The sequence below is a fragment of the Oryctolagus cuniculus genome, chromosome Y (genome assembly GCF_051225735.1).
Source record: "Oryctolagus cuniculus isolate XC-2025 breed Fujian yellow rabbit chromosome Y, ASM5122573v1, whole genome shotgun sequence".
NCBI classification, from domain to species: Eukaryota; Metazoa; Chordata; class Mammalia; order Lagomorpha; family Leporidae; genus Oryctolagus; species Oryctolagus cuniculus.
The window spans coordinates 19,657,956-19,676,847 of record NC_142889.1 but is presented as its reverse complement, the minus strand read 5'-3'; positions in this window follow the sequence as shown (position 1 = coordinate 19,676,847).

Here is an 18,892-nt window from a genome sequence, read left to right as displayed (position 1 = left end):
ATAAACAATGGATCAATAAAGTTTCACTTGGAGAAAATTACAAAAAAATACTGAAAATGTTAAGACCAGCTGGGCCAAATGAGAGGAGTAGGTGGCCTGCAAAAACACATTTTCTTGTCTCCTGGACAATGTGTCCTGATTTCTCCTCCTAAGTTTGCCATCAGTGATACATAGGGCAACAGTTACTAAAAATTATGAAAACACTATGTTTTTATAAATTCCCGTGGAAAATGGCTAGAATCCAGAAGACTGTGGAAGTAAGGACTAAGGCAATTTACAGAGATTTTTGGTGAGTTTACTCTGGACAAAACCTTCAGCGTTTTAAAGTTCCAGATAGGAATCTTTCTTTCACAAAACCGTTCCCAACAGTCAGCCAGAAACCTCCCACATTTGAAAACGAAACAATGCAACAGAGGCTGAGGGACCTGCAAATCAGCGCTGATCATTCTTGGCGACTGGGATTCCATGCGCATGCGCAGCGTCTGGCCTCCTAGAGGCTGCGATTGGGCATGCGTTTACCGGCGTTGCTTGGCAACAATCATTGTGCGCCAAGATTCAGGAAGCGCTGAGCTTTTCTGTTGGGACATGGAGGCGAAACTGGTGGCTCATCTACAGGGCTAACCTTAGGTTTCTCCGTCTGGGAAGATCAGCAGTAGTCTAGGACGTGAAAGTCTTACCTTCCCATGTAAGAAGGGGGAGTGTCTATGGATGTTGATGTCCTCTGTCGGTTGTTGAGAATGGCGAATGAGATTAAATCAGGTTTTCGGTACTGCTTCCCACCAAAGGCTCTTGGGAAGCTGCACAAAGCTGCCAACGAGGGTGAAGATGCTTGAGAGCAGCTGCTCCTGGTGCTCAGAAGTGGCGGGAACTATAGAGACCAGAACCCCTTACAAACCTTGGTGGATGGGGAGAAGTGTGAGCTCAGCACCAACTGTGGCCAGCCCCTCCTGTAACCCGGAACCCTGGGCTCCCAACCCCGCAGGCTTCTCAGCACCTGAGAGGGAGAAACAGCGCCTAGGCTGCCTCTCTGAGCAGCTGAAACAAAACCAAAACCTCAGCTGGTTTCCGAGCTACCTGTGATCCCATTATAGAACACCTTCCTGACGAGGGTAAGTGATTTAACTAACACAATTACATCTGTGGAATGGCTTATTTTAATGTACTCATTCTACTGCATATACTGTACACACTGCAGAAAAATGCATCCCGAGATAAATAATTTCCATCATATATGAACTTCTGAGACAATAATTCTTTTAGTAAAATCCAGTATCTGTTTCATATCAGTGAACATTTATGTATATGCATTTTTAATGAGAGGCCTTAGATGGGAGCATGGACAGCGAAGGTGGTTCTGTGTCAATAAGCAATTATCTATTCTCACAATGTGAGCTCTTTATATGTTTATTCATTTTACAAAGCAAAATAATGATGGCAGGGCTTTAAAAGTTTGAGTTACCATGCTTTCATTCACTCTTGTTACAATACTTGTTGGGAATGCTTTAAAAACATTTTATTAAAGATATGAAAGTAGGCTGCTAAATTTTCACAAAACAATCATTACTGACAGTTGAAAAGACAAATGAATGGAACATGACAGGAAATCCAGAAACACCAAAGAATATGTAAGAATTTAGAGTTGATACTGGTTATATTTCACAATATAAACTTGATGAACGATTACAAAATAATAATAATGAGCATAATTAGTTTTAGTTTGTTTTCTATTATAGTCCCCAGTATTTTCCCATTTCAGCTATGTCAATTCATTATAAAGGGACACGCTGTTTCCCTGGTGCTCTAAGAAGAGTGTGGTTTAGCAGTCAGTTTCCCTCCCAAGGATCCTTTAAACTGGTACCTTACACTGCAAGCAGCAGAACGAGGCTGAGGATGCACACCGGCAGCAGCAGCATCATTGCACACCTATGAGTGAACTTTACTGCCCTGCTCCGTGCTATCTTGTAGTTACAGCAGATGAAGCAGATCATCACTTCCAATATGAATAGGTACAGGACCCAGAGAATTGTGGTATAGGTGCTTGGCAGTGTACACCTCAGCGCCCACCCATGCAGTCATGTAGTGCAGCACCAGAGGGAAGCCCAAGTCACCCACCAGCAGGGGCAGCACTCTCCAATCTTGAAGACCCCTGGTTCTGCTCTACTAAGTACACCTCCACAACGGCCACGCTGCCCATGATCACCAGTGAGATCAGACACCCAGTATGCCTGTCAGAGATCAGCAGCACTGTGATTGGCACCAGGATCCTGGCCTGGACATGCACAGCCCCCACACTGGGATGGAGAAGGCTCTGGGTGGGAGGGAGAGCAATGGCATGTGGAGCACTAAGCCCACGGAGATGGCATGGGAAGGATAGGTGCTGAGCATGTCCAGTTGCCTGGAGGGCACTATTCTGGGTTGGTGAGCTTGGAACCTAGGGAAGACCAGAAGAGACCCGGTCAGCCTGTGGGCCAGGCAGCCAACTCCCATCCCCAGGTTTCTCCTGCATGTTTCCATGACTGGTGCGTGAGGATCATCACACACTCGAATCAGTACAAGAGCAGAGAGCAAGATCCACTGGAGCAAAACCACCAGGGGGCGACGTAGGATGACCTGAGGCACCTAGATCTTACCACCACTAGCTGGAAGGAAATGTAAAGGAGATGGTTCCACTAAGCTGCACAAACCCCCTAAGCCCAAGTTTGATCCTGCTGCATTCTCACTGATACTCCTCTCTGGGCTGCAGATGAAGGCCCAATCTACTGGTCCGAGGGTGCCATCTTTCCATGGGGAGACAGGTCTGCCCAGTCCACTGAGCTGGGAAACCCAGGAGACCCTGTCCACCATCCCAGACTGGAATCAGGCTCTAGGATCGAGTCCTCCTTTGCCTCCCCAACTCTTTCTTGCCGTCCCTGCTTCCTCAATATTCTGTCCAAAAGGCACAGGCCTTTCCAAGTCCTGTTGCTTACATGCAATGCTCCCATCTCCATTCCTGCACAAGCCCTCCGTGTCCTAACCCTCACTAACACATTTCCAGGGCCTGCTCACACTTCCCAGTCAAGTCCCTTCCCACCACTGCAAAGAGCCCCAGCCCTGGGGCTCAGTTGACTGACCTGTTTAGACAGTCATGACTCTTAATGTTAGCCATAACAGTCGAGTGCTCAGTCATGGCAGCTCCACTCAGCTCTGCCTCCCAGTGGTACCCTTGGCCAAACAGAGTGTTTCCTACCACTCAGAGCCCCAGAGTATGGAGTCCCTTGGGGGTCCCTGGGCTCCTGCTTGCAGCAACAGGCCATTTTAGTGCCCACTGGCTCCACAGTCTGGCCTGGAAACCCTCAAGGGCCCCTTCTTGCCCATCTGGGCCTCCTTTGGCTTCAATCACAGCTGTAAATTTCTTCTTTCCATCTGCTGTCTACACCACCCCTGCATCCTCCCTTTTTCCCTGATTCACTCAGAAAATCCAGGGCTGAGGTGCACTGCTGGTGGGAAAGGTCCCATCCTCAGGAATTAAGGGACTGGTGACACCCTCATCCTCAGCCCAGGTTTCTTACTAGGCTTCTTCTGGGCCCAGATCTTGGCTACTAGGAACTCACTCAAGGATCCTGGCTTCTGGTGGCTGTCCCACCCCATGCCTCCAGTGGCTCCCATAGGAACCCTTCAGTGAGCTCAAAGGAGTGGACAACTTAATGTTCAGCTGGTGGGTAGGGATACTGGTGTCCCCAGCTGTGCTGAACTGAACACAGAGGGACTCACTTGTAGCTCTGATACTGTGCAGCAGCCCTCTGGAGTCTGGCATTTCACCCACCCAGGGAATCCTGCTTACCTGCACAGGCAGCTCGCTGGGCCTGGTATCTTTCTGGCAGCCTACAACAAGGTACAGGGCTAGCTGTCCATCTTGATGCTGTTGGTCCCATGGATAGGTACAAGGCGGGTCCTCGGTCACAGTCCAAACTGGAGCAAGGGTCCTCTGGGTCTATAGGAAGCAGTTCAGCATTCCTGGATTTACTGGAAGGCATGACAAAGGGAAGATGAATGGCTTTCCATGGGAGTCATGGGTTGAGGCTTCAGGTGCCACTCTCCACCTCACTGCCTCACTGAGTTCCCACCTCCTGCTGTCCCATCAATTCCTAGGGCAAGGGTTGTCCTTTGTGAGCCAGAAGAGGAGACTGAGGATCAGAGAGGTGACATGCATGATTGCAATGCCATGATTGGTTGAGCCAGCACCCTCCTATGCCTACCTACACAGAGGTCCTTCACAGGACACTGGGTCACTGCTGGTGGTGGAGTCTGCACAAGTTGCCCCAGCTGCATCCCTACTAGGTTCCTGATAGCCAGGCAAGCATGGTCACAGGGGGACAAGGTAGGCTGGCCACCGTGGTGTTGCCCCACACACTGAAAGGCCATTCATACTTGCTCTTCCTGAGGAAGAGCCCACAGGATCCCAAAGCTGACTTTGCCCAGGAAGGAAGCCATATCCCAGCTCCTCTCTTGTGGGGTGGGAGTGGAGGAGAAAGACCACCACTCCCTCCAGTCTCAGAGAGAGCTCACAGGCAGACCCCTCTACCCTCAGTCAAGTATGTGCTCAGTGCCCACACAGCAGTCATGACCCACAGCCTGTGAGCTGATTGACTCATGCAAAGGGGCTCTTCAGCCAGAGTGGGGCAGAGTCTTGTGATGGGGTGTTTCCTGGGATAACTGTAAGAACATCAGTCAGGAATGGGAAGACACTGGAGCAGGCAATGCAGACACACACACACAGACACACACACACACACACAAACACACACACATGGATCTTCCATTCTTCTATTGACCCCAATGGCCTGAGCCAAACCCAGAATCCAAGAACTGCATTTGGTCTCCCACATGGATGGCAGAGGCCCAAGCACTTGGACCATCTTCTGCTCCTTTCCTAAATGGATTAGCAGGCAGCTGGATCAAAAGTGGAGCAGCCAGGATTCGAACCAGAGCTCATAGGGAATGTCAGCATCTCAGTCAGCAGCTTAATCTGCTGCAACTGCAACTTTAGGGGATTCAATTTCATTTTGAGAAATGAAACTTCAGAATACTTTCTTTAGTCTTTGTTGACATAAAAATGTCATTTATGACTTGGTTTTCCTTTCATACTTTTGAGTTTTGTATATTTAAATTAAGAATCTTTATTCCATCACAAGTTTACTTTTGTTTTTTCTTTATTTTTAACTCAATATTTCATTATGTTTTTGAGGTAATATTGTAATTTATACTATTTTCAAAGGTTTAATGATGTTAATAATTAAAGAGAGCAACACATAAAATGCTAAAAAACTACAGTCCTGTAAGAAAGGGATATAAACAATAATCAAATGAAAAGATGTTTAACTTCTTTCAAATAATGCAAATTTAAAAATAGTCACAAAATCATAAAAGTTATAGGGTCATAAAACCTAAAGCTAATTCCTCTAAGTTAACAGGGCAACAATATGGAACTATTGGAAACTATATGGAACTAATTGGAAAATGAATTTTTTAAAAGATTTATTTATTTATTTGAAGGTCAGAGTTATACAGAGAAGGAGAGAGAGAGAGAGAGAGAGAGAGAGAGATATCTTTCATCTCTGGTTCACTCCCCAGTTGGCCACAACAGCCGAGCTACACCAATCTGAACTCAGGAGCCAGGCACTTCTATTGGGTCTCCCACTAGGGTGCAAGGGCCCAAGGATCTGGGCCATCTTCTGCTTTCCCAGTCCATAGCAGAGAGCTGGATAAGAAGTGGAGCAGCCAGGATCTGAACTGGCACCCACATGGGATGCCAGCACTGCAGGCAACAGGCTTACCCATTATGCCACAGTGCCGGCCACTGGGAAATTAAATTCTAAATGCTTACCTATATTTGAGTGTTTCTGGATTTTCTGTTCTTTCATTCATTTCTTTCCAATTTTGAATAAATGATTAATTTGTGGAAATCAATACCTTGTCATATCTAGAAAGACAAGACTTTTTAAAAATAAATTACAAACATCATCACAACAGTAGAAGAGCATTTGTAACTCTAAAATTTGAAAACCTTGTGGTTGGCCGGTGCCATGGCTCACTAGGCTAATCCTCCGCCTTGAGGTGCTGGCACACAGGGTTCTAGTCCTGGTCAGGGCACCGGATTCTGTCCTGGTTCCCACTCTTCCAGGCCAGCTCTCTGCTGTGGCCAGGGAGTGCAGTGGAGGATGGCCCAAGTGCTTGGGCCCTGCATCCCGTGGGAGACCAGGATAAGTACCTGGCTCCTGCCATCGGATCAGCATGGTGCGCCGGCCACAGCACGCCAGCCATGGCAGCCATTGGAGGGTGAATCAACAGCAAAAAGGAAGACCTTTCTCTCTGTCTCTCTCTCTCTCTCACTGTCCACTCTGCCTCTCAAAAAAAAAAAAAAAAAAACACAAACAAACAAACAAAAAAAAAACACCTTGTGGTTTTGGTAAAGGCAATAAACATAAAGTACTAACATTTTGACAAAAATAAGCCTCCTTATCCATAAACACAGGGGCATCTTCTCACTGCAGTGCCCCCTCTTCAAAAATGCACACATCAAGTGAGTGTGTACACTGATATAACATGGATACTGGGATTTACTGAAAGAATGTTTTTAAAGACTTATTTATTTATTTTTATTTGAAGAGTTTGGAGTTACAGAGAGAGGGAGGGAGAGAGAGAGAGAAGAGAAAGAAAATGAATGTGAATGCCTTTCATCCCCTGGTTCACTCTCCAAACAACTGCAATGGCTAAGGCTGAGCCAGGCCAAAGCCAGAAAAGAGGAGCTTCTTCCAGGTTTCCCATTTAGGAGACAGGGCCTCAGCACTTAGGCCCTCTTCCCCTGCTTTTTCCAGGCTGTTAGCAGAGACAGGTTTGGAAATGGAGCAGCTGTACATGAACTGGCTTTACTTTCTTTGCCACAATTTGGTCCTTACTGAAATAATTTTTAGCCCAGAAGTTGACATATTATAGGAAGTGGTTTTTGGATCATGTGCTTCTCTAAAATTGCGCAACAATATGGCTTTTTAAATGTATATATTAAAAGGAAAATTCCATAAAAGTTTTGTTGGTACAGTCCCTCTCAAATGCTAAATAAACATCTTTCAGTGGGAATTAGGAGTCCATGGGAATAGCCAAGGTTCTGGTTCTGGGTTTGCTCCTCAGAAGAATGACCTGGGCACCTGGTCAAGAGCGACTCCCTCCTCACTCATGAAGGTAAGGAGCTCCCTCATCACTGAAGCTGTGTCCTCACAGACACCACAACAACCTACCTGCTTTTCACTGCCTCTGGATCCCAATCCTAGCGATCTAGACATGCCAAATGGTGTACCCACAAGGTGGCCACAGGGCAGCTCCATGCTTTCCAGGCTCTACATTCAGTACAACTGCAGCAGAACAATGTCACTAAACACTAGTACACGGGCGCACCTCTCACAGCTGCAGGCTTGGTGCATGAACACTAAGGCCCAGGTGCCAGGTGGCTCAGGGAACATATGCACAATCCAGGGCTCACAAATCTTGAGGTTGCACTCACTCTGAGCCTAAGTGGGACTTGGCTGATTTTTGATGTCTGTTAGTAAAAGAAAAACTCATTTGTGGAGAAGCAGTCTTTGTAATGCATTGGGACTCAAGTAGCAGGAAACTTCAGGATGCTTAAAGGCATTGCACCAAAGACAATTTCCTCAAAAGGTCTTTCTAAATTTCCTGATCCCTCTAGACCACATCTGGTTTCCATCGGAGCTTAGCTAGCAACCACAAATGACTACTTTTGTGATTTTAGAAAGTGGCTGTATGTGTCATCGAGTGTAAACCTAGGAGGCAAAAGGGTTTCACACTTTCCAGAAGACATAAAAGCACATTTATGCAGATGTCCAATATTTATCCCAGCCTTATAATTGTTTTCTGATTTTTTTTTTTTACATTTTACTACCAATTTCATCTTTAATTGAACCACAATTTATTTGGAGTATTTTGTAACAATTAAAAATTTTAAAAATAGCTTTTCACTTATTCCAAACAGTTCATCATTTGTCAGAATTCAAATATCACTTTATCTTTCCTATGCTTATACCAGGAGACAGAAACTCTATTTTGGTCACCCACATGGATGATAGGATCACAGGCACTTAGGACATAATCTACTGCCTTCCCAGGTCAGTAAAGAGTAGCCTATATTCCTATATGGAATGCCAGTGTGCCAAGCAATGCCTTATACCAGTCCTCAAGTCTGATTTTTTATTTATTTATTTATTTTTTCATTTTTAATTTTTTTGACAGGCAGAGTGGACAGTGAGAGAGATAGAGAAAGGTCTTACTTTGCTGCTGGTTCACCCTCCAATGGCCACCGTGTCCGGCGCGCTGTGGCTGGTGTACTGCGCTGTTCCAATGGCAGGAGCCAGGTACTTATCCTGGTCTCCTGTGCCGGCCTGGCCTGCAGCACAAAGAACCAGGTTTTCTGAAACAGAGAGTGGGAATGCAGGGACAAGGATGCAAAGAATGGAGCCAAGACAAGTCCTGATCAAGGCTCATTTATTCAACAAATCCAGTACTATTTAAACATGACCAGTTGTTTACAAGAAGGAGCACAAAAGATTTACATATCAAAAAGGCTTTTAAAGTTACAAAGAGTTCCCAAAAAGGTTCTTAATTATTGATTACAAGGGTACAATAAAACACTTAGGTGATAAATGCAGGTTTCAGGTGTGACTAATTATATCATCTCTTGTGAGAGGTTTAGCAGTGAGATAAGGTTCTTCCTGTCTCTTCCCAGAATCTCCTTAGTCTAATTGTCTGTGCTTGGAAGTCTCCATCCATATGTTTAAGTGTAAACAAAGGGAGCAACTGCCTGTGGCTGCCCACAGTCTCCCATGGGGTGCAGGGCCCAAGGACTTGGGCCATCCTCCACTGCACTCCCTGGCCACAGCAGAGAGCTGGCCTGGAAGAGGGGCAACCAGGACAGAATCCACTGCCCCGACTGGAACTAGAACCCATTGTGCCGGCTCCTCAAGGCGGAGGATTAGCCTAGTGAGCTGCGGCGCTGGCCCAAGTCTGATTTTTTATAAAGACTATTTTTGATACGAATTGAAGAGAGGAAGATTTCCCATATACTAGCTCACTCCTCAACTACTCTCAAAGGCTAAGGCTGGGCCAAGGCAATTCTGTGAGATGAGATGGTAGCCCAGGTTCTCCCACAGGGAGGGCGGACATCTCACTACTTAAGTCACCACATTTTGCCTACCAGGATGCACATTTGTAGGCAGCATGAATCAGGACAAGAAAAGACTCAAATCTAGGCACATCAATGTGATGCTGGCTTCACAACTGCTATCTTAATGGAGAGACCAAAGACCCACACCCAACAATAAAAATGTTACATGAACTTTTTGAGTAACCCTTCTGTATAAGAATCTAAAAAATGAATTTCACAAAAATATGTAAATATTTAAGTTTATTTTCCATTAACTTTCAGCAACTATGGAACAGCTGGTTACGTGACAATTTGCAATATTGGCATCTTATATAAAGAGCCAATTCAAGAACAATGTTGCTCTGATTCTGACCTATGTTCCTGTTTATGAACCTGGGAAGGCAGATGAAGCTGGCTCAAGAGATGACCTGCATGGAATTACTGGGTCCTGGCATTGGCCTATACTGGACCTGGATTTTGGCCATCCGAGGAGTGAAGCAGTACATAAAACTGCTCTTTTTCTCTACCTCCCTCTCCCTGTATCATTTGGTCACTCCTTCCCTCTGCTCCACCTTTCAAAGAAAAATTAATAACTATTTTTTCATGCTTTGTTGTTGTTAGTCTTATTAAATTATGTTAATAGCCCTATTTTAATATGATTTAAGGGATGTAAATTTCATGCCATTAATATGTACAAATTTAGCAACTTAATGATAATTATAACCCTACCTCCCTCCCACCTATATTCCCATCCTTCTTCCTCCTCCCTCTACCACTCCCATTTTTATTTTTTACAGAGACCTCTTTTCAATTAACTTTATACTCATAAGATTAACTAGACTAAGTAGAAGGATCAACAATAGTGTGAAGAAAAAACATAAGAAGCAGAAAAGAAACAAAAAGGATTGTTCCTCAATAGTCAAGTTAGGACTATTCAAAATCATTGCATGATAAAGTGCCAATTTCACTCCTATAGATTACTTTTTAGGTATTATACTAGTTAGCACAGATCAGAGAGAATATATGGTATTTGTCTTTTTGGACTGGCTTATTTCACTAAGTATAATGGTTTCAAGTTGCAACCATTTTGCTTCAAATTACAGGTTTTCATTTTTTAGCAATGCATGATATTCCATACTGTGTGTGTGTGTGTGTGTGTGTATATATATATATAGCATAATTTCTTAATCCAGTATTCGGTTGATGGACATCTGGGTTGATTTCATATCTTAGCTATTGTACATTGAGCTGCAATGAACATGAAGGTACAGATAACTCTTTAATACACTGATTCATTTACTTTGGGTAAATTCTCAAAAGTGGGATGGCTGGTTCATATGCTAGGTCTATATACAGCTTTTGAGGTATCTCCACACTGTCTTCCACAGTGGCTGCACCAATTTACATTCCCTCCAAGAGTGGATTAGTGTACCATTTCCCCCACATCCTCACAGGCATTTGTTGTTTTATGATTTCTGTATGAGAGTCATTATTTTTTTAAAAGATTTATTTATTTGAAAGTCAGAGTTACACAGAGAGAGGAGAGGGAGAGGGAGAGGGAGAGGGAGAGGGAGAGGGAGAGGGAGAGAGAGAGAGAGAGAGAGAGAGAGAGAGAGGTCTTCCATCTGCTGGTTCACTCCCTAACTGGCTACAATGGTTGGAGCTGAAGTGATCTGATCTGAAGCCAGGAGCCAAGAGATTCTTCCAGGATTCCCATACCAGTGCAGGGGCCCAAGGACTTTGATCATCTTCTACTGTTTTCCCAGGCTTTAGCAGGGAGCTGGGTCAGAAGTGGAGCAAATGGGACTTGAACCAGTAACCATAGGTGATGCTGGCCCTGCAGGTGGCAGCTTTATCTGCTATGCCACAAAGCAGGCACCTCTATTCTCTCTTTCCACACCTTCAGGACCTCCTAATTCATATATATGGATTATTTGATAGTATCCATACATCTCAAACAGTATTTTTATACTTTTTAATTTCATTTGTTTTGGTATGACTGAATTATTTCCAAAGATTTGTCTTCTAACTTGGATAGTCTTTCTTTTTCCTCTCCAAATCTGTTAACCTTTCTACTGCATTTTTATTTAATCTATTGAATTCTTCATTTCTAATATTTCATTTTGATTTCTCTTTAAAATCTCAATTTCATGTGAAAAATTTTCATTCATGTCACATATGGTATTCTTTAGTTTGTGGATTTGCTTCTGACTACTTTTGAGTAATCCTATGACTAATTTTTTGAATTCTGTTTTCATCATTTCATCCATTTCTTGACCTTCACATTCTAATATTGAAAATTTGTTGTGTTCCTCTGAAGGGCCATGATGTCTTCCTTATTCTCATTTCCTAATTTTCTACATTTATTTTTAGGCTCTTGTGGAGATAATTGCTCTTTTTTGTTTCCTCTGATGAGTTGTATCTTTGAGCTATGCCTATGTGCATTGTCTGTACTTTCAGTGAATACCAAGAGGTGTATGACGGATGTTTCCAGGTACCTCTGTTCAGTGCTCTAGAGTGGGGTGAGTATCTAGAGTAACAATCAAGTTGGGTTTGGTAACTCTCCTCTTATTAACAGAAGTGGAGGGAGGGTGGTCACATTTGTTGGTGTGATCAGCCTCTCACCTCCTTTCCTCCAAGCTGAGTAATGCTCAGGTGTTTGTCCCCAGTGTCTTCAACACTCATCTGCACTTCTGTATGAACCACACAAATGATCTGCATAGTCCTCTCTGTGAGCATGATTCCTGCTACAGGGATCTGCTCTGGCAACCAAAGAGTTCTGAGAGTGTGACTCTGCATCCAGAGCTTGCCCAGACCCAGGCTACACCTTGCCTCCTCTCAGGCAGTCACAGTGTTTTCACAGTCTCAGCACCCAGGGCTCCCATAGTCAAGGACTGCCAGAGGGTGCACTCTGCCCCACTAGCCTGTTGTGTCCACACAGTGACTGGGGAGTTCCTGGAGCCACAGCCCATGTATTCTACCCTGGCAGATGGAGCCTCTCAGCCAGACTGAAAGTCAGTGGAGAATGTGAATGTTTCCCTCTGGCAAAATCCTGGGGTGACATGCATGTACAATACCTGCTGGCCACAGCCCCACTCCTTTCACAGTTGTGCTGGGTGTGTACAAACATCCCACTGGCAGCATTTCCATTTGTTTGCAATAGATTCTCCTCCAAGCCTATTGCAGGCTGGGCATGGAAGAACTGGTGTTTACCTGATGACAAGGTGGAGACAGTGACCACCAATTTACTGAAACAGCAGTGGTTGCCCCTGCCGACAATTCTTGCTAGTTGCTGGGTGTGCACAGAAGAGCTGGAGCAGCTGCTACCTGCTTATGTCCAAAATGGCATCAGCCTTCCCACAGCTAGCCACAGGGCACTGCTATGGAGTGGAGAAAAGGGAAGAGAGAGATGCATCACTTTTTTATTCCTCCCCTCAAGGTGAGCAGTTGCCTTGCTCCCATGAAGTTTCCCAGTTGGACTCAAAGACAGTGCAGTCCACTAGCTTTCCCTCCATCTGTATTAACAATTGTGCAGGCCCATGCAGTTTGACTGCACTTTGCTCACCAGAGTGGACTCTGGGTCCTTTTTCATGTTCATGCCTGTTGCTGAGTCTTCCACTCAGGTCCAGGCCATTTCCACTGCTTTTGCAGGACTTCCCACTGCAGTTTTTCTGCAGCTTTCTCCTGAGAGTACTTTCTCTCTTTTTTTTTCTTCTAACTTTGCCTAGTGTAGAGCACACCTCCTTGTCACTATTTTGCCATTGTGCAACTAAGTTAACAATGGAATGCCTGTAATGCTCACTGATACAATGGTTCAAGATGAAAAGAAAAGGGGAACCAAAGAGGATCTGAAATATTTCAAAAATCAGGTGTGTCATACAAGTCAATCCCAAGAAAAACCTACCAAAGATTTAATGTAATTCCAAACAATAAATAAAGTTGTATTTTTGCTGGAATATACACTATTACTGTGACATTCCTAATTACATGTGTCTTTTATAAAGTAATAAGCAGGGTCAAATATTGTGATGCAGCACTTGGGACTCAGACATCCCATATAGCAATGCCAGTTTGAGCTCTGTCTGTTTTGCTTCTGAGACAGCTCTCTGCTAATGTAGCTGGGAAAAAGTGGATTTAGGAACACTTTAAAATTCCAAAGTGACAGCAGTTCAAATCTCCAAAATCTTGAAGACATTATTCATGGCTGATTTCTTTATACTAAAGCATGACCATCATGTGGGCAACAGTCTTTTATTTGTTCAAATTGAAGTAAAATAAAAAAACACTTCATATGAAAGGAAAATACATAATAAAATGAATGTTATTTTTCTTCTTGTTTCATAAATTTTATGTTTTCTCATTAAAAATAGACTCAAGCAAACATTTTCCAATTTCAGCCATGCAAAAATTAAGCCAATTTTCCCAAATCCATTACCAGAAAATAATGTTTTGCAATGGAGAAAAACCATTTTTGAAGGATCTGAATTTTGACTTAATGTGAAACAAGTTCTCATTGTTCTATTTCTCAAATTTAGAAAGAACCTCTCACATCTGGATACTATTTTTTTCAGGTACCAAGCCACCAGCAGGATCCATCAGTAGGGATGCTTTTTAATCTCAGAGAGAAAAGATGGCTAACATTTACAAAGCATCTTCTACCCTTCTTTCAAGCAGAAAAGATGGCTGGGGCAATGTGAACAAATCACCCAGGTGGCATTTCTAATCTGCTAGTGCCTCCCTCCAACACTGAAGTCTGGTGTTCACTGAATTTATACAAGATGAGCAGTGCAGCCACCTGAAGGCGAGGAACAGTAGAAACCTGCAGGGGACAACTCTGGACTGGAAAGTCCAAGAGGGGTAGCCTGAGCATAGATGGCCCTACAGTGGTCTGGGGGTTGGGTGTGAGCCAGGCAGGGTTAGGTGCAGTGTTTAGAGGCCCCTGAGAAAGATCTACTGACAAGCCAGGGTGACCAGGAGGTGCAGAGTTTCTGGACTTTGTGAAGGATTGGAAATTCTCTGCAAGAGTAATGGAATGTCACTTAAAGTTTTGAACTTCAATGCTAAATGTGAGCCCAGTACACCATGTGCAGGCATCCCCCGTGCCATTGAATGTCAACCTGACAGCTCCTACCATGCCTCCTGGGAGCAGAAAGTGTCTGTTGTAATCCTAAACTGGACAGTGGTGAATAATCTGGAAGTGGCCTTCAGCATCCTTCTTCTCAGGGTTCCTAGTCAGGAATGCATGGTTGTCTGCTGGGTGCCCAAGCTCCCATGAAGACAAGGATCAAGTAGAGCCAGAAAGTCCTGAGGCCTGATTAGACAAGCCAACAACATGATCAGACCTAATTTCTCCACCTTTGAAATGGGTCAGGATAGCCAACAGAGTCCCTGCAGAGTCACAGCCTGCTTGCAACCCATGTGCCTCCTGATCATCCCCTTCCATCTCTTTCCGTATGGGCACTGACCCCTCATGCCCACAATTTACATTCAAGTCCACTAATGACTCAAGACCCATTGGTGTCCACCCACTTTAAAAGTTAGAAATTACTGAATCCAAGTCCATAATCACTTTAAGAAAACACCAACCAAAAACATGAAGCATCATTGATATGTGTATATTTTCACCCCTCCCCTTATGTCTTGAAAAGTCTTCATTACTATTGCTAAAAAGAAATGACCTCAGCTCAGTTAAGGTTCATGGGGTATTGGGCACCTGGTGTCCAGGACTTTGTTCCTCTGACAAGTGCAGCCATCAGCCTGGCCTCGTACAGCTTGGGGAGACACAAACACAGAACCCTCTCCAACCATCTGTTTGTGGGCCCCTCACACCAGTCAGGGAGCAGAGTTCGTGTCACATTGCAACTCAGGCCCTACCCACATCACATTGATCTACAGCAGCATGGCTGGGAAGGGACCTCACAACACTCTCACTTGTGCCATCATCTTGGATCTTTTCCCAATTTCTCCTGTGTACCCATCCTTCTTTCCCTTTTCCAGGCCTATTAGGCTCCACAGAAATCCAGGCTTCCTATGACCTATCTGCTGATACCAATTAACAGCTGGGGATGGATCTGCATTCTACTGAATGTAGCATTCTCATAGGCAGGCCTCAGAAGCAGCCTCATATTCTGCCCATAACTTCATAAGTGGTTCCATTCTTACTTATGAGCAAGACCCAGGAGAATCTGGCATTAACAGGCTGCCCTGATAACATTGAGTAAACCTTGGGAGGAAATTCTACTGTTTCTTCTATTTAAAATTTTTTGAAGTTTTTTTTTTTGTTATTATTTGACAGGTAGTTATAGACAGTGAGAGAGAGAAAGAAACAGAGAGAAAGGTCTTCCTTCCATTGGTTCACTCCCCAAATGGCCGCCTTGGCCAGAGCTATGCCGATCCAAAGCCAGGAACCAAGTGCTTCTTCCTGGTTTCTCATTACAGTGCAGGCACCCAAGCACTTGGGCCATCCTCCACTGCCCTCCCGGGCCACAGCAGAGAGCTGGACTGGAAGAGGAGCAACCGGGACTAGAACCCAGTGCCTATATGGGATGCCAGTGCCAGCCCCGACATTCTACTATTTCATACTCAAGAAACATTTTGTCCAAGAAAAGGGGATGGGAGAAAAGGCAAGATAAATTGGACCTCATACCTACAGAAGCCCTAATCTGCAAACTGATATTAACTCTTTGCTGAGATGCCTACCTGGGCTGTCAAGTGTATTCTCTTCATTAAAGTTTCTTATCTTGCTTAGCCAACTCTGAATGACTGGGCACTCCCTCTCAGATTCATCTGAAGAGAGGTCCATTCATTCTGATGGAGCACTACCTCATTGCACCTCATTACCTTGTTTATCACGACTCTGTGTCTCACATTGAAAATTCTTTTCTTATGCAAATAGAATATTCTCTATTCCAGCCATTGCAAATAAAACATAAAAATACAGACAGCAGCTTATAACTTTCAGGTTAAAACTAACTTGGGAATATGCAACTAATTGCCAGTTGAGTAAGTTTTATTCATTTTTGTTGGTGAAGTTCACTTATTTTTATTTGAAATAAACTCGATTATATAAAATGCTGAGCAAAAAGAATAAAAATTCAAATTATTATTTTACAAAACTAATCATAACTGCTGATTCTCAGCCATTTTTATGCTTAAAAAGATGAGTAGAGGAAAATGTATAAGTGATGGTGTGGTTTCCTCTCTGACAAAAAAGTCTACTGAAGAATCTTGCTGGTGGTACTTGATATCTGAAAAAAAGCACCCATGTGTGAGAATTTCTTTTAAATTTGAGAAATAATAAAATGAGAAATTGTATCATGCTATGTAAAAATTTCAAGTCCTGTAAAAATATGTTTTCCCTAATTTCAAAACATTCTTTACTAGTAATGAATTTGAAAGAAATAGCTTAATTTTCTGAGTGACTGGAATCAGAAGATACTTGCTTGATTCTCTTTTTATAAGAAAATTTAAAAATTATTTTTTGTGTGCAAACTGTTGAAATCTTTACTTAGTATATATTAAATTGATCTTCTGTATATAAAGATAATTGAAAATGAATCTTGATGAAGCAAGGGGTGGAAGAGGGAGTGGGAGAGGGGTTGGTTGTGGGTGGGAGCTTGATTATGGGGGGAAAAAGCCTCTATACTCCAAAAGTTCTACTTTGGAAATTTATATTTATTAAATAAAAGTTAAAAAAATGAAAAAAATATTTTTGTGAAATAAGTAGCAAAAAAGGTTAGTTTTTATTAAGCAGTTTCTTTTAACATAAAGTGATCAGTCTATTTTATCTCAATTTAAAAAATAAAAAAGTTTGCTTCAGTACCTAGCAGTCAGCCATGAGTGATGTCTCCAAGATTTTGGAGACTTGAACAACTGTCACTTTGGAATTCTAAAGTGTTTCCAAATCTACTGCTCCCCAGATACATTAGCAGAGAGCTGTATCAGAAGCAGAGTAATCAGTACTCTGGCACTCTTATATGGGATTTCTGAGTCCTAGGTGTGGCACCACAATGACTGCCCTTATTTATAATTTTATGAAAGGAACAAGTAAATAAGAATTTCAATGTAGTAATGAGTATTCCTGTCAAAATTATGTTTATTTGGCTGTTTCAAATTGAATTGCATTTTTGGTGAAGTTTGCTGAGAGCCTACTGAGATGTTACATATTTTTAAGTGCTAGACTTGGGACTGGTTTGCATGAGACACTTCATTTGAAACATTTCAGATCCTCTTGATATCCCCTTATCTTTGCCTCCCACAACCAGTCCCATGGGCATTGCATTTGTTTTATGTAACTACAACCTAATAGATTTGTGCTTTATGTCTCTACACTTCTTGTATCTGAGTGGCTATGTTATTCTTGAAGCAAGTACCCTTAAGGATTAAAAATTTATAACAAAGTAAATTTTAGGATTTCTTCTAAGTAGTTAAAAGCTAGTTTTGTTACTTATGGATGCTTGCTCAGGAATTGTCCTCACAATTTTTAAGATTTATTAATTTTTATTTATTCAAAAGAGCAACAGAGAGGTAGAGACTGAGAGAGATAGGAAGACAGAGCATTTGTAGCCATTGGTTCACTCTCTAAATGACCAAAACAGCCAGGTCTGGGCCAGGCCAAGCCAAGGGTCCAGGTGTCCCATGTAGGGGGAAGAATTGAACTACCTGGGACATACTTGAATAAATACTTACACATGAGGCCGGTGCCGGGGCTCAGTAGGCTAATCCTCCACCTTGTGGTGCCTGCACACCAGGTTCTAGTCCCAGTCAGGGCACCAGATTCTGTCCCAGTTGCCCCCTCTCTGCTGTGGCCTGGGAGTGCAGTGGAAGATGGCTCAAGTCCTTGGGTCCTGCACCCCATGGGAGACCAGGATGAGCACCTGCCTCCTGCCATCGGATCAGCATGGTGTGCTGGATGTAGCAAGCCAGCTGCGGCAGGCATTGGAAGGTGAACCAATGGCAAAGGAAGACCTTTCTCTCTGTCTCTCTCTCACTGTCCACTCTGCCTGTCAAAAAAAAAAAAAAAAAAGACTTACATATGAAACAAAGAGTAATAGAATTCATTAAACTACATATTAAATTTCTATAAAGTCACAAATGTTTGAAAAATCATAATACTGTATTAGAAAAAGGTATTTAAATCTGAAAATATTAATATTATTTAATACATTTTTAAAAGTTTCAAAATTTAAAAATATTTTGAGCAAAAATTTAAAAGTTGAAAGTAGTTTAAGTAAGCACTTTCTGTGATATTATTTTTTTATTTGACAGGTAGAGTAATACACAGTGAGAGAGGAAGACAGAGAGAAAAGTCTTTCTTCCATTGGTTCACCCCCTAAATGGCCGCTACAGTCAGAACTGCACCAATCCAAAGCCAGGAGCCATGTACTTCCTCCCGGTCTCCCATGTGGGTGCAGGGGCCCAAACACTTGGGCTATCCTCCATTGCCTTCCCAGGACACAGCAGAGAGTTGGACTGGAAGAGAAGCAGCTGGGACTAGAACTGGTGCCCATATGGGGTGTCGGTGCCACAGGCAAAGAATTAACAAAGTGAGTCACAGTGCTGGCCCTTGTGATATTATTTTTGAAACTTATTTTATGTCATGGTGAATTAAAAAGCAAATATATAAATATAATCTCATAATTTTCTTCTAAGGGAACAATGGTATTGAATTCCCTAAATGTGAAGTTGAAGCAATTAGTTCCTATT